The 17,187-nt window shown below is 42.5% G+C and overlaps 1 protein-coding gene and 1 long non-coding RNA gene across 2 annotated transcripts in view; both read left to right on the forward strand.

Moving 5' to 3' along the window:
• The window catches only part of LOC125246308 (tripartite motif-containing protein 16-like), a 398,598-nt gene that overhangs the window by 131,192 nt on the left and 250,219 nt on the right, over positions 1-17,187 (forward strand). The window lies entirely within an intron of this gene.
• LOC125246383 lies at positions 2,215-4,396 on the forward strand. Its single transcript, XR_007179829.1, has 3 exons — positions 2,215-2,623; positions 2,815-4,263; positions 4,348-4,396. It is a non-coding gene; the product is annotated as an uncharacterized LOC125246383 (long non-coding RNA).

The raw sequence follows: 17,187 nt of genomic DNA on the forward strand, positions 1-17,187 counted from the left end.
ATTTCCTAACGTCTGATTGTACCTGCTTGCGCCGTTCGCTGTGGGAAATGTCGCAGACGGAGAGGAAAGCGGGAAAGAACTGCAGTCAAGCTAAAATTATGTTTAGCGTGTCTCACTGCGTGCTATCCTTGCACACTCGACGTTTCTACATTTGGGCTGGACAATAGCCGTTTTATTTCAGGGCAACCACTGGAGTGTATCCAGCACTGTCTTCAGCTTGTGATACTGAATGCCTTACATGACTCTCATTGGTGCAGGCCTTCTGTTCGTTTACGACAAGGAGGAATTAACCATGGCAATCTCCATCCACAGAGACACACAGTACAGCCAGCTGGTGATCCAACGTGAATCAAGATGGCACTGGTAAATGCTCGATCTTTGGTAAACAAGACATTTATTCTACGTGATTTATTCACTTCAAACGATCTGGATTTTTTTGTTCGTGACTGAGACTTGGCTGACTGTGGGTGATTTGAGTCCCTTTTCTGATCTTGTGCCTTCAAACTGTACTTTTACTGGAAGGGTTGGCAGGTTAGCATCCGTCCACAAAAGCAGCTTCTGTTGTCGGTCCTTAAAAACGGAGATGTTTTCAAGTTTTGAAGTGGAAATGTGTTATCTGAAGGAGGACACAAATCTGAAGATTGCTGTGGCTTATCACCCACCAAAACTAAATAATTTTTTAGGTGGTATTAGGTGGTATGTTACTCAGTTTGACAGTCTTTTAATTGTTGGTAACTTTAACATTAATGTTTGCTGTGATACTAATCCCTTAGCAATGGATTTCATCAAACTTATTGACTCTTTTGATTTAGTCCAAATGGTTAACCCTCTGGAGTCTGAGGCTGATTTGGGGCTTGGAGAAGTTTTGACATGCCCTGCCATTTGTGCTTTTTTCAGTTGTTCATAAACATATAAATGACAAAAGTGTCATTACACTGTATTCAGCACAAACTAGGCTACAATAATATGTGAGGAACATGTACGTACATGTTTGTATTTTTGAAGGAATAATGTTTATGCGTGGTTATTGAAAAAACAAAAAACTTAAGTCACTGAAATAAGGCCAAAAAAAGTATATTAAATCTGTGTTCATAAGACTTCTGGGTATTGGAGGTTGTAGATTAGAGTTTTTGCTTCAGAATTATGTAAAAATTATGCTGCCTACTCCTTCATATAAAACAATAGAGAGATTTAAATTTTCTAAGACACTTTTGGTCAAGAAACACAGTATGCATGTGTAACGTTTGTAGTCTTACATCCCCGAAACCATCACAAACCCCGAATAGATGACACACAAGAATCTGAGAAACAATAAGGTGTATTTTATGGACAAATAAATACACTGCAGACATAAACCATAAACCGCAGCAGTATCAGCCATTTTCTGCTGAACTATTCCATGCAACAAAATAACAAAGAATATGCATGAAAATCACATACCTGAGAAACAATAAAGTGTATTTTATGGACAAATAAATACACTGCAGACATAAACCATAAACTGAAACAAGAAAAACATAAAATGAACAAACTCTGAACAAATATCACATTTTTTTTACAGTAATCAGGACAGAAAAGAAACACACATACCCGCAGCAGTATCAGCCATTTTCTGCTGAACTATGGTAAGCGCAGAAGGACAAAATAAAGACTGTCTGCAGTTTTTTTTTTATCCACTAGGGGGCACCAAAACACCATTTGATCGAACTTTCCCTCTAAATTCATGTAATTAAACAAAATGAATATTGTTAAAATTAACATTCTTTTTAACTCTGTTACATTCACCCCCACAGAATTACATGAAATTTAGGCATCACCAAAGGTACAAAAATAAAGTCACATAATAAGCATTTCACATCAAAGAAGAACCTCCCATAAAAGGACGGTCAATATGAAAATTATCCCATAAGGATGGACTGATAAGAGAGTAGCGCTACGCTCCCATATCAACAAACGACAGCAGAATGTCCACATACATTCTACAATATTCTTCAACAATTTTGTATTCTTAGAATACACTTCAATAAATGAGAAGAAAACAAAAATACATAATTGAGTAAATAAAGAGACCCCCTTAACGGTCAACTAAGGCACCCTACGTCCTCAGGTATATCATTAGAACATGAACCAAGAACTTTAAACCAGTCCAGACAAACTAGGAAAGACAGAAGAAAAGGCTTTCTCAAATGTTCCATAAAAGTAGATGAACTTTCCTAATTGACAAAGGCTCTGAACATGGACTTACAAACAGCCTCAACATTACGCTTTGCATCTTGAATTACAGCCTGACCTGACATTGTTTGAATTAATCTGTCAACTGGCTTGATGACACGGCCAAAGCGTGATCTGATCTGTCTGGTGGAACTAGGGTTAACTGGCGTATGTGTGTTCAGAATCACACCGGAAGACTGAGAGTGTGCTCGAGCAGGCGTAACAGTGCTTGCAGATTCTATGTTTCCTGAATCTGAATGGCTTTCATCTTCAGTGACATTCACATCAGCTGTTACTTCATCTGACTTCACAGATGTACTTTCAAAAGGCGTCGCTGGAGCAGCTTGTGGTGTTGGATTAACTATAACATCACCTGAGACTACAGTCGAAGTTGGTTCTTGACTCACATCAGGTAAGTGAGTAACCCAACTCAATGTTCTGTCAGTATCGTCATCCACATGACTGGTCAGAGGAACTGACTCGCAGGCTATGTCATCATCCATGTGTGTGGCTGAGACTTCACTTAACACTGAGCAGTCTTTCTTGCTTGATGAACTTGAAGGCATGCTACTATGGGGTTCACTCACAAGGGAAACCGTACAGTCCACAGATATTTCATCAGGCACAGGCAGGAAGTTGACCAGCAACAAGAGATTGCGATGAACCACCTTCTCCTGACCTGTGGCAGGGTGTCGAATTCTGTAAGTGTGAGTTTGAGGCTTGTGGTCCACTACAGTGTAGACAGTGGACTCCCACCGGTCAGCAGTTTTTCTTTTTCCCCTCTCGGCCTTATTCGCCAACAACACTTGGTCTCCCACGTCGATGGTGAGCCCCTTCACTCGGCTGTTATACAGAGCTGCATGTCTCTTCTGTTCTTTGGTGGCATGCTGTTGTGCAATCACCATGGCCTCTTTTAAATCTTTAACAAGTGTGTCAACAAACTTGTCGTAGCTGATCACATTCTGATCATTCAAGACTGAACGGAAGAGAATGTCAACTGGAAGGCGTGGTACCCTCCCAAACATCAAATAGAAGGGTGCATAGCCTGTAGACTCATGTGTCGTGCAATTGTACAGGAACGCCAACGTCTGCAAACGTCTCGGCCAATCCCTCTTGACATCCGGAGACAGAGCACGGATCATGTTGCTCAGTGTCCTGTTAAAACGTTCCACACTACCGTTGCCCATCGGGTGGTAAGGGGTGGTATGTGATTTCTTCACTCCTGAAAATCTGAGAAGTTCACCAATGAGCCGGCTCTCAAAACTTGCACCCTGGTTGCTGTGGATACGTTCCGGTAGGCCATAGATACAAAAATATTTGTCCCACAGGACCCTGGCAACTTGCTTGGCGGATTGATCTCGGCAAACAAAAGCCTGAGCTAGCCTTGTAAAATGGTCGGTCATAACTAAGACGTCGATGGATTTATTCTTAGCATCTTCTGCCGACCAAAAATCAATACAGACCAGCTCTAGTGGTCTTGTAGAACTTATGTTCTCCAGAGGAGCTCTGCCGGAAGGGTCGGGACTTTTGCTTATGATGCAGCGTTGACAGTGGCGCACATAATCACGTACTCTGTGCTCCATGTTTAGCCAGAAGAAACGCTGCTTCGCCAAACTAACAGTCCTGAATTGACCTTGATGGCCACTGTCATCATGAACACTTCTCAGAATCACATCCACCAACGACTCTGGAACAACATACTGGAAGCGTTTCGTCCTTAATGACTGGTTATGAGACACCCTGTAGAGAACACCATTCCTCACAATCAGTTTCTCCCAATGTTTGAGGTAACGAAGCACTGCAGCTGCCTCTCCTGCTCTTTCCCGCCTTGTGGGTCTCTGGCGACTCTCAACGTAAGACATGACTCTCGATAACACTCTGTCATTCATCTGCTTGTCACGCAGGTCCTCCACAGAAAATGCTGGCAATGTGTCCTGGCCTGCAGGAACCAACTGAGGCAGGTGATCCACGACTGCCATAGCCCGTGTATCAGCACCAGATTCCCACTCCATATGAGAAGTCAAGACAGCAGTGACATCCGAGCCTGCAACAGTAAGATGATCCACGCCAAAACCATTATTGACTGTGCATGACTGTCGTTGTTGGATAACACTTTCTTCCTGATTTTTACCACAGGACCATCTGAAAGCATCCTGCACAGAGTTAGTTGATATCCTTTTCATGTCAGTCAACATGGAATCATAAGGCACTTGAAGCAGTCTTTGTGTCACCCCACTCTTGACAAAAGGAACTCTGCTGAGGGAGTCAGCGATGACATTCTGAGGGCCAGGTACATACTTTATATCAAAGTTGAAGCTGGCCAATTTGGCCACCCAGCGCTGTTCACAGCAATCCAGCTTAGGCTTTGTGAGTATGTGAGCAAGCGGATTGTTGTCAGTTAAAACAGTGAAATTGTGTCCCTTTAGCCAGTGGCCAAACTTTTCACAAATGGACCATTTCAGGGCCAAAAATTCCAAGCGGTGCGCGGGATAGTTCCGCTGTGAACGTGAAAGGGATTTGCTGGCGAAAGCAACTGGTCTCGCTCTAGTCTCCCCTTCCTGGACTTGTGACAACACAGCCCCAATACCATCCAGGGAAGCATCAGTCGCCAATATGAAGTGACGTGAGAAATCCGGGTGAGCTAGAACAACACTCCTGACCAGAGACGTTTTCAGCTGCTCAACTGCATCATGCTGCGCTTGAGACCAAACCTCAGGTCTCAACTTCCTGTTCTGACACAACACATTTTGAGTCCTTTTCTTCCGTCCCCTGACTTTCTGACCTTGAAGAAGTTCAAAGAGAGGTTTTGCTTTAACAGAATAATTTGGAATGAAATGTTGATAATAATTCATCATCCCCAAAAAGGATCTGATTCTCTTCTGAGATGGTGTCTTCCCATCCGCTTCCATCAGGTCAGAACTGTTCAACTTGGAAATACACTCCACCTTATCAGGGTCCGTAGACACTCCGTCCTTGTTTATGACATGCCCCAGAAACTTTACTGATGCTCTCAAGAGGTGACATTTTTTTTGGAGCAAGTTTCAGACCATGGGCCCGTAGCCTTCCAAACACCATCTCCAAACGATCAAGTGCAACTTGCTCATTCGGGCCAAAGACGATCAGATCATCTATATAACACAGAATGCTGAGAAAGTTTTGATCGCCGAAAATACTGTTCATCATCCGCATAAAGCTACCGGGACTATTGCAAAGGCCTTGAGGTAGCCTATTGTACTCAAACAGGCCCATTGGAGTGGTAAAGGCAGTGAATTTTCGATCGTCCTCATGCAGCGGCATGTTGTAAAAACCTGACGTGAGGTCCATTGTACTGAACAGAGCATTACCACCAAGTGCTGCCAGGCAATCTGCCTGATGTGGAAGAGGGTGGGCATCTTTTAAAGTTCTTCTGTTTAACCAACGGAAGTCAGTACAAACCCGAAGATCCCCATTCTTCTTCCACACTAAAACAAGTGGAGATGCATATTCACTTGTAGAACGACGAATTATCTCTTTTTCCTCCATTTCTGTCAGGACCTGGCGCAGCTTGTGGTACTGACTGGGGGCTACTCGCCTGAAAGGGAGTCTGAATGGCCTGGGGTCTGAAAGGTGGATCCTATGTACAAAGCCCTTAGCTTCTCCACAGTCAAGGTGATTTCTTGAAAAGATGTCTTCATATGTCAAGATCAAACTGACTAATTGCTGCTTGTATTGATCAGAAACATCACATGACTCTACATCAAGGTCAGACAGTCCCATGGATTTCAACCTTTCACTTGCAGATATTGACTGGGCCCCGCAGTCAGACAGACCCATGGGACAGCTTACAAGGGGCGGTTCAACTGCATCCACGCTCTCAACATCCTCAAGTGCGATACAAGGATATATATCAGCCAGTTTTGCATTACGTCTTAACAGTATAGGTCTCCCTGATGTGTTAATCACCTTCAAAGGGACCCATCCATCGCTCCACAATGGCGTGACGAGTCTAGCTACCATGACACCCCTGGGAATCGAATGAGAAGTGGTGGGCTCTGTCATGACAGCACTACCTGGTGATGCAACAGCCGATTTCGATAGTCTCCCCCACACCAAATATTCAGAACCAGGCTCAAGACAAACAGCCGAATTGCATCTCACTGTTCCAAGTTTCTCAGGCATGTCTTTACCTCTCCAGCGATTTAGTCCAGCGAGCATGGACAGAAAGCTCTCACATTCAGGATCCTTTGATGTAGGGCCAGACACAGCTCTCCAGAAACCCTCACACTGCTTGATATGTCGCAGGATATGTTTGATGACATTAGTTCCAATTATGAGTTCGTCGTGTTGGCCAGAAACCACTAGAGTAGGAACAATCATTTTCAAGCCATAAACTTCCATGGTCAGATTATAAACAGATTTAGGCTTAACACGCAATCCACCACAGCCCACTAGGACTACATCAGTGCTCAGCTCACTGCTTCCATCAACTATTCCCGCTTCTCTCAGTCTCATCTCAGCTGTGTCATTTATGGTGCATGCCATTGATCCACTATCCATCATGGCTCCCAATGTCACTTTTTCTCCGAATTTTCACAGGTGTATAAAAGAGGCTATCGTGTCCCCCAACAACATGTGTGTTTTGATACACAATATTTAGTTCATCAACATTTTTCTCATTCAAATAACATCCATCTTCAAACTCAGTAACAACTTGGGAGTTGCAAGAATGACACGTACTGCCTCCCTCCAAATACGGGTCCACTAGTTTCCCTCCATATTGTCCCGGACAGAGGAAAGTTTTGGACAATCACGTTTTGCATGTCCAGGTAAGAAGCATTCGAAACACAGCTTGTCAGTTATGCAGTGCGTCACAGTGCTGTGCTTGTTATCATGACACACACGACATGTATTTCTGGCATAGCGCCTCTGCAACCTCGAGCTGACTCTGTGAGTGGGAACATCACGTGACTGAACTCTATCCATCAGCTGCTCTAACATCTCCATCATACGTGAGAGCACTTGACTTTCAGGCTGCTGTGTATTCTGTGTCATGGTTTGGACTGCAGGCATGTTCGGAGCAGGACATGACCGACATTGAACAGTACTGGGCTCTGCTGAGAGTTCTGGCTGCTTACATGTACTTGGCACTAATGGAAAACTTGATGCATCCTGAACAGCAGACTGCGAAAAGCTGACGAGGTGATCATGTTCAGTACATTCTTTATTAAGCACAGCTGAAGTGTGGCTTTTCACATGCACACCAGCACGACCCATGTATTCTCTTTGATAGTCATTAATTCTGCTCTGTATGTCTTTAGCTCTCCATTCATGGATAGGTTTACATCTGAATACAGTAGCCAAACCTGGGTCTGGACAATGCTTGATGAACATCCTTGTCACCTCTTCACTCATGTCAGCCAGTTGCTTTCCTTGTCTATGGAGGCCATCGTTTGCCAGATCAGCAGCCTTGTTGATCCGAATCCAATAGTCTACTGGATTCTCTCCAGCTCTGGGAAGAGTAGCATAGAAATCGGCAAGAGGTAAGCATGACGAGGTCTCACTGAAATACTGTAGCAGAATATTATATATCAGCTCAGGATTCTGCTTCACATCAAGCGTATAATCACTACGCAGACTGATTTTAACGACATCTTTGGCTTTTCCAGCAAGTCTGCTCATAATTTCCTCAGCTTGTTCTGAGATGGGACATTTCTGCTTTATTATACAAGCTTTAGTTCTATCAACCCACTCTTTAATACAGTACTTGTCAGATTTGTTGCCACGGAACATGTCGTGTTCTGACCCCACATGCACTGACACGTGTGGCACCATCATTGGCATAGACTGTTCTGGTCTCATCTGTGATCGAGTTTGGTGGTCTAGCGAATCACTCTGGTTGTTATTACTTGCATTTACTAAGCCTGCTGAGAGCAGCCTGGAGACGATTGATTCTCCAATCTGTGCACCTAACTGGCCCACCATATCTGTGAGATGGCTAATAGCATCCCTCTCAGCATTTGGTGTCGAAGTACAAGGGAATTCAACTGTGGCATGCACAACAGGGGAATTATTTGTTGTTAAATTTAAACCACTACCCCCACTGTGGTCATTGTGAGACCTCGACTGACCCACCCCCCTTCTGACACCTTCACTAAAAACATCATTCCCAGAAGCTCCAACGAGCCAACCACCCCTCCCTCTGGGAAAACGAGTGGCTTCCATGAATGTTCTATCCATATCAGTATCACAATCCATTTTTTCAGTCATATCTCAGTCACTGTTACTTACAAGTAATAAAAAAAATGAGTATATATTATATAATTAAACTGAGAAAATGACACACTGAAACAACACTCCAGTTAGAATATACAGAAAATATATACAAGCAGTTCAAAAAGCTGTATATCAGTGTAAATATGCTCAAAAGACCATATCCAAAAAGTGTTAAGTGATTGACAGTCACTCAGCTTTGATCATGTATTGTGTATGCGTTTACTGTCTTTGTCCATAACATCGAAGATCCAAACAGGGTTCAAACACATCTGAGGAGCAGCAACCACGGCCGATCTGCATCAAGCTGATCAGGGCGATCCAAAGAGTCACGGCACTGAAGTATTACTAGACAGCATAAGTGGTGGTTAGGAACATCTTTTACTGGGAACCAACGTGCTTCACCCAACATCACATCCGGTACACGCACACAGCGTATTACATCATCAAGTATTACGTATCACAACATCCCCCCTGTTTAACATAAGTGTACATCTCAGATAACCAAGAAAATAATAAGATCAATTTTTTTTTTTTTTCAATAGGGTGCACATTATAACAATAATGAACAATACAACCTGTTTAGCTAAATGTGCAGAAATAAGCATTCAGTCTCTATTTGGTATTAATTGTATTGCTTAACTTTTCATTCAGCTTTACACATAGTCCTTGTATTGCACTGGCTTGATTATAATCCGTCCAGACCTTGTGCATGTTGGTCTTGTCTCCGTGCCTGCGTTGTCTGTTTTTGTTTCGAGCGGTTGTGTGACTTTGTTTTCAATTGAATCCTTGATCCTTTGCTTTTGTTCAACCACATCTTTTTTGGGTGTTTCATCAAATTGTACCTTCTTCTGGATTTTCTGTGTGTGTGTAGAATACATTTCACGGAGGTGGCTCCTGGTACGTCTGATTGTGTTTCCATTTGGTGTTTGGATTAGGTAACTTCTTGGCTCTCTGCAGCTCTCCACAATAGTCCCTGGGTGCCATGTTTTCCTCTCCTTGTCCAGCACTCTTACACACTGCCCATGAAACAATGGAGGCAAGTCTCTACCACTACACTGATCATGATGTGTTTTCATCCGTGTCGTCAATTTTTCCAGGTGCTGTCTGTGTTCCAGTTTGCCCAGATCTGCATGACTTGGTAGGAGTGTGGTGATAGGTCTGCCAAGGAGTAGTTCTGCAGGGGATGGTAAATCACTATCAATGGGTGTCGCCCGCACTTGCATCAAAGCCACTTGTACGTCTCCTTTGTGCTGTATTGTCTTTTTGATGATGGATTTGATGTGTCTCACATGTCTTTCAATAAATCCATTGCTTTTTGGGTAATGTGGTGAACTTGTGGTGTGTGTTATTCCCCAGTCAGCTATGAATTTCCTGAAAGGTTGTCCTGTGTACTGTGGTCCGTTGTCTGTCATTATTTCATCTGGACGACCAAATAAAGACATGTAACTTCGCATTTTTTGTGCAACTGCATGGCTGCTTACTGGCATAGGCATTTCATCAACCAATGGATACTTGGAGTACCTGTCCACGGTAAGTAGGTACTGATGTCCATGAATCTCGAATAGATCAGATGATAGGTACTGCCATGGCTTTGTGGGTGTTTTGTGTGGAATGAGAGGCTCTTTTGGTTGTGCATCTTGATGTTCTGCACAGGTACTGCAAGATCGGCACATTTTTTCAATGTCTGTGTTTATCTTAGTCCAATATACACTTTCTCGAGCCAACCTGCGTGTTTTTTCAATTCCTTGGTGGGCTGCATGGAGTTGAGTCAGAATGTCGCTGGTCATGCATTCTGGTATAAGAATTTGTCTGCCCTTAAATACAACTCCTGCTTCTATGGCAAGTTCATCTCGGAAAGGCCAATAGCTGCGCAGATCTTTTGGCAAGTCTTGAATCCTGTCTGGCCATCCCTGATGGATGATCTCTTTTAGAGCACTGAGCTTTGGGTCTTTTGCAGTCTCATTTCTGAGAATCTCCTGCTTGTTGGGGAGAAGTTTACGATTGCAACAGTATGATGCTCAGGGTCTTCAAATTCTGCATCCAGCCCATCAATGCGTTCATCAAGTTCAATGTCTTCATTGTTTTCAGGGTTTGGCAGGCGGCTGAGAGTGTCAGCTAGAATCATTTGGCTTCCAGGACGATACACAATGCTGTAGTTGTATCCCTGTGTTTTGATCAGCATGCGTTGTAGCCTGGGAGGAGCAGAGTGCAGAGGTTTTGTGCATATGGTGACAAGAGGTTTGTGGTCGGTTACAACGATGAATGATTTGCCGTACAAGTATGTGTGGTATCGTTGCATACCATACACAATAGCAAGCATTTCTCGTTCAATGTTGCTGTATCTTGATTGACATTCAGTTAACGTCTTTGACCCGAAAGCAATGGGTCTGCTGTCTTGCACCAGTGCTACACCAGTGCCTCTCTGTGATGCGTCTACCTCCAATGTGAGGGTGACTGCTGGATCGTAGTACTGTAAGCAGGCATCAACCGTCAATGTTGTCTTTAGGTCATCAAAGCATTTCTGATAATCAGCGTCCCATGTCCACTGTGAGTCACTTTTCAGCAACCCTCTCAGGTTGTGGGCTTTATCAGCAAACTTTGGTATGTAGGGTGACAGGTAGTTTAGCATGCCCATGAATCGATGCAGGTCATCTTTGCTTTGTGGTGTTGGCATTTTTTGTATATCATGGATTTTGGCTGGATCTGGTCTGATGCCTTTGTCTGTATACAGGTTGCCGAAGAAAGAAATGCTCTGCTGCTTGATGACACACTTGTCACTGTTAAACACCAGGCCTGTTTCCACAGCTCTTTCCATTAGGCTTATCAGATTCCTGTCGTGATCCTCCTCGTCAACTCCACATACTGCAACGTCATCTGCTATGCTGATTACACCATGAAGACCTTCAAGAATTTGGTCCATTTTGGCTTGGAAAAGGTCTTGGGACACACTGAGACCGAATGGTAAACGTCTCCAGCAGTATCTGCCAAAAGGAGTGCGGAACGTAGTTAGAATTGTGACTCTTCATCAAGATGTATCGACCAGTATCCAGCTTTTGCGTCTAGTTTGCTGAACACTTTTGCATTTGCAAATTTTGGGTTTAGTTCTTCCACAGTTGGAATTTTGTGAGGACACCTCTTCAGACTGGCATTTAGTTTCTGTGGGTCTAGGCAGATTCGAAGTGAACCATCTTTCTTTGTGCTAAAAGCAAGACTAGAACACCAATCCGTGTGCTCTTCAACTTTCCGCAGGACTCCCTGATCGATAAGTTTGTTCAACTCATTTTGAAGCTTGTCCTTGATGTGTATACTGCATTTGCGTGGTGGGTCGATGAATGGATTGGCACTTTCCTTAAGAATGAGTCTAGCTGTACCGCTGAAACTGCCAATTTTATCAAATTGGTCTGGGTATTTCTCTTTTAGTTCACTGATGCTTTTTATGTGTCGTCAGGTACTCACTTTTGTTTGTCTTCCTTCATGTCCATTGTTTTCTCGTTTAGCCATCACATCAACGTTTACTGTCACAAGGTTGAGGAGCTCACTTGTGGGTAATCCAACCACAGCTGGTCCAGGTACGTCAACGACATAGAATTTAGCATCTATCCATCTGGACTTTTTGTACTGGCATGGCATATTGATGGTTCCAAAGCAGGGAATCACATCGCCAGTGCTGGTTTTAGGTGTTTCACGCTTTGTGGTGATGCACCATACATCTGTTTAAATGTACGCAGTGGAAGTGTGTTTCCAGATGCCCCAGTATCTATTTTCAGGCGAAGCGTATATCCATGACCTTGCAGGAGAGGCGGTTTAACATTTAAAGTTGTAAATGCCTCATCTCTAGGTGGTTTAACATGGATGCTATGCATGCACTTTGCACTGATGGTGATGGAGTAAAAGTGTTTTTGGTATGTATACTCGTCATCGTTTTTAGTGCTGTCTACAACGTTGATACTGGATTCATCTCTTCGTTTGTAGTCTTTTCTTGCATTTGTTTGGCTTTGGTATCTGTTGCGTGTTCGTGACTTACTTCTTCTGAACTGGCTGGATTGTGGTCTCTGTCGTCTGCTCTTTTTACAGCATTTTGCCCAATGGCCTCTGTTACCACACATAGAGCATGTATCATTGTATGCAGGGCACTGCCTTGGTTTGTGGTTTGTGTCACAGTTTTGACATGTTCGTCCTCTTGTTACAGCATGGACATTTTCAGTGTGTGACATGCCAAGCTGCTGTATCTGTTCATTACCAGCTGCTAAGGCTTCGTATTTTCGCCCCTCTGCTAGTACATCGGCAATGGGGTGACCTTTAGGCTTGCTATATAGGTCATTTCTTAAAGTATCAAAAGGAGTACTGGCAATAATAAGTTCGACTAGACGTTCATTGAGCTCTTCATCAGTGAATTGACATTTCAATGCTAAAGTTCTAGCTCTAGTCACAAAGTCGTCAATGCTCTCATTTGGTTTTTGTCTGTATTGCATGAGATGGAGCCTGTGGATTCTGAAATTCACATTTATCTTCAGTTGTCCTTCAAAGAAATTCCACAAGGTGTCGGGCTTTCTCTTATCTGCATCACTGAGCCCACTTGCATTGAGTCGTTTTAATCCTTCATCACCAATGCCTCGACATATTTTCCTAGCTTGTTTTTCTTCATTCGTTATTTCTTCATCTTCCAGGTAAAGATTCATTTTTTGTTTGAATAAAGTCATTGCTTCACTTAGCTCGGGGTCAGACCAGTTCATTATTGGTAGGTGAGCTGCCATTTTAACGCATTTATCTTGTACTCACGTTGAAAATAGTGTCGTGTTGTGTTCTCTGGACCATTAGCAATTATCACGCAGACAATGCTCGTTCACGATCCCACACAGACATCAAGAGAGCGTGTCACGGAGCGATCTCCCGTTTAGGCGTTCCGCACAGCTGGACACATGGATTAGGCTTGTGTCACTAGTCGCTCACGAACACAACATACACGCGGATGATTTTACGGTTGTTTACCGCTGCCACCATGAAGTATTACTAGACAGCATAAGTGGTGGTTAGGAACATCTTTTACTGGGAACCAACGTGCTTCACCCAACATCACATCTGGTACACGCACACAGTGTATTACATCATCAAGTATTACGTATCACAACAGGCACCAGTGTAACGTTTGTAGTCTTACATCCCTGAAACCATCACAAACCCCGAATAGATGACACACAAGAATCTGAGAAACAATAAAGTGTATTTTATGGACAAATAAATACACTGCAGACATAAACCATAAACCACAGCAGTATCAGCCATTTTCTGCTGAACTATTCCATGCAACAAAATAACAAAGAATATGCATGAAAATCACATACCTGAGAAACAATAAAATGTATTTTATGGACAAATAAATACACTGCAGACATAAACCATAAACTGAAACAAGAAAAACATAAAATGAACAAACTCTGTATGCACTTTTATCACATTTTTTTACAGTAATCAGGACAGAAAAGAAACACACATACCCGCAGCAGTATCAGCCATTTTCTGCTGAACTATGGTAAGCGCAGAAGGACAAAATAAAGACTGTCTGCAGTTTTTTTTTTATCCACTAGGGGATAAAAAACACCATTTGATCGAACTTTCCCTCTAAATTCATGTAATTAAACAAAATGAATATTGTTAAAATTAACATTCTTTTTAACTCTGTTACACATGGAGGCGTGAATCCTCATGTATAATGGGTGATTATCACCTGAGAAGACAAAAGAATTGAATAATAATGACCTGAAATGACTTGCATATTAATGAGGCCTTTCAGTCAGGTAGGCTGTGAAAAAACCCTCTGTGATCATGCTGATAACAGGATTAAAGTCCACTCAGGACAAAAAAAAAACATGATTTTTGTGATCTCATGCATGCACGTATTATTGCACATGATATGAAGAAAATTGTGTATAGGCCTATGTTAAATTACACTACCAGTCAAAAGATTGAACACATTGCCATTATAATGTTTTTAAAAGAAGTCTCAAGTCTCTAACCAAATAATGGTTTTCTATTTTAATATACTTTAAAATATAATGTATTTCTGTGATGCAACGCGTCTGAACATTCCTACCTCTAGGGCATTTCATATAGGCTACTATATTTGTTATATTATAGAGCCTAAATGTTGATGTGCAGTTGACAAACTATACATCATTAAAAAGATCTAAGACTCAAGCTTCACATTTGGACTCTTAAAATCTTATATTGACCATAATTTCTTAATATGCTTAAAAGCATACACATTTGGAGAAATATTGATGGATTCTCATATGTTTATATCAATTTTCTATACAGAGGAGTAATATGTATTATTCTATATTTATTGTCATGATTATGAGCGCTGGATGCTGTATTTTTAATTCATACTTCAGCCGGAGGGCGCTCTTCCCCCTTTTGTCCACAAATGCCTCAGTAAAAGAAGAGGCAAATCATGTGACAATCAAGGAACTAACAGAGGCAAGAGATCGCTAAATATGGCTATTCAAAACACTTTTCAAGACGATAAATACACGATTGAGATGATGTATGCATGTATTGACTGAATTTGCGTCTGAATAGCGCTGGCTCCGTGGGCGTGGCCGCATTAGCGGATAATGAGCTGAATCACAGACTTCTGACATGGCTCTCTTTTCATACAGATTACATAAACACAGAAGGTTTGTTTTCGATTTGACTTATATGTTTTAAAACCTGACATCTTAACGTTTTTTTAGACATAAGTGTAATTTTTTTGTCATTAGTATTCACTAAGTTACAGTTCATTTTCTAAGAACTATCAGATTGGAGTTCGTTCAGAGGGAGACGAGAGATCACGCATCATGTTAGTTTTCTTTATTTTACAAAAAGCACAACATTTTGTTTTTACTCTGAGTGTACACAAATGAAAGAAGATATTCCACAGATTAAAATGGTGTATAACTCTTAATTGTATGTGCAACATTGACGGAGTATTTTGAGTCTCTTTCACACTGATAAGAAAAAAACCACGGTGGTATCGCCGGCGATACCTTCAGACCTCAGAGTGTTAAAGCATCTACACATGCACTGGGCCATACACTTGACCTGGTATTGGTACATGGTCTTTCTATCTGTGATCTTGACATTTGTGAGTTAAGCTTTTCCAATCATAAGCCCGTAATGTTTACCTGCTCCTTTTCAGGTCAATTTTCTGAGGATTTCTCCATACATTTTAAGCAGGTTTATCAGCTGCTGTCACCTGATTCTTCCTCCAATAAATTAAATACTGAAAAGCAACTTATTTGGTTTAACTCCAACTGCACTGACATTTTAGATTCTATAGCTCCTTTGCGGACAAAACAACAAAAACCTTAACCTGAACCATGGCTAAACAACACCACACAGGAGCTGAGACGAGTTTGTTGGCAAGCAGAGCAAAAGTGGAAAAAAGACACATTTCATGTGTCTCTTGAAATTCTATGTACATCTCTGACAAGTTATCAAAAAGCTGTTAAAGCAGTTAAATCTAAATACTTCTCAGATATTATTGCTAAAAACTGTCATAGACCTATGATTCTTTTTTCCACTATAAACTCCACCATAAGTCCTTTGGTTGATGTTCACTGTGGTGACATCAGACAGCTTATTATCTCTTCAGATTGTGATCCTTCAGTCCCTTCTGTCTGTACCTCAACTTTCAATGAATTTGAGCCAATCTCTATTAACTCTCTTTATGTGTTACATGTTCACTGTTGTCTTCCTTAAGTTTGATCTAGTTTTCCCTATTCTATTTAATTAGTCATTTCTTTCACCTGTGTCCGTTAATCATCTTGTTAAGTTCCCTTTGTTTGCCTCTTGTATATATACTCTGTGTTCTCCCTCATTCCTCGTCCATTCTCGTTCATGTTTGACTGTGTTTAGTGTGATCCTGCTTGTTTTTGTCATTAAAGACTACTCTACGTATTCTCCTTCGTCCTTGTTCCTTGATACGCTCACGTCACGTAACAGTTTTGCTGCATTTTCTTTTCTTTATTTCCCCTACTCCTGTAACTATGGACCCAGCAGTAACTCTTCTATGCCTGGAGCAGAGGGACCACTCCCTGGAATCACACACCAGGGATTTTTTGTAATTGGCGTGCCAAACTCACTTTCCCGACCACTCGCTCTGCGTGTTTTACTTCTCCAGCCTAAGCGAGCAGTCTTGGGCACCCCTCCCAAGGAGCGGTCCTCAGAAGGATTTCGCCGCATTCGTGAAGTGGGTGCTGGTGAGTAAAAACTCACCATTCACCATTGCCCCTGCGGAGGAGGACTTCGCCACCAACCCCACTCCACTGCCAGAGACCAACCAACCACCACCAGTGAACGACACGATGGAGAGGTTGTTTGAGCCCACCGCAGGCTGTGGAGACCGGCCACCCGCGAGAGAAGAGCCCATACCGAGGATAAGGACGGAGTCTTTCATCTCCTTGGAGCCCAGACCACTGACAGAGTCTGACCAGGAGCACGAGCCGGCAACACGTTCATCATTGAGGGAGTGATTGTGGAGCTCAAGGGCTGGGAGGAAAGCCCCGCCCATGACACCACCGCTGTTGATGTGAGTTTGTTGAACTCTGGCCATTATTTTGAAGAACTGAGGGATTTGTTTGAGGCTGATCTAATTGACATTTTTGGAGAGTTGATTCCCAACTCCCCTGAATCTCCAGCACCACCTATATCTTCAGAGTTTCCTGTATCTCCAGCGCCCCT

Source organism: Megalobrama amblycephala, linkage group LG14 (assembly GCF_018812025.1).
Source record: "Megalobrama amblycephala isolate DHTTF-2021 linkage group LG14, ASM1881202v1, whole genome shotgun sequence".
In the NCBI taxonomy this organism is placed as follows: Eukaryota; Metazoa; Chordata; class Actinopteri; order Cypriniformes; family Xenocyprididae; genus Megalobrama; species Megalobrama amblycephala.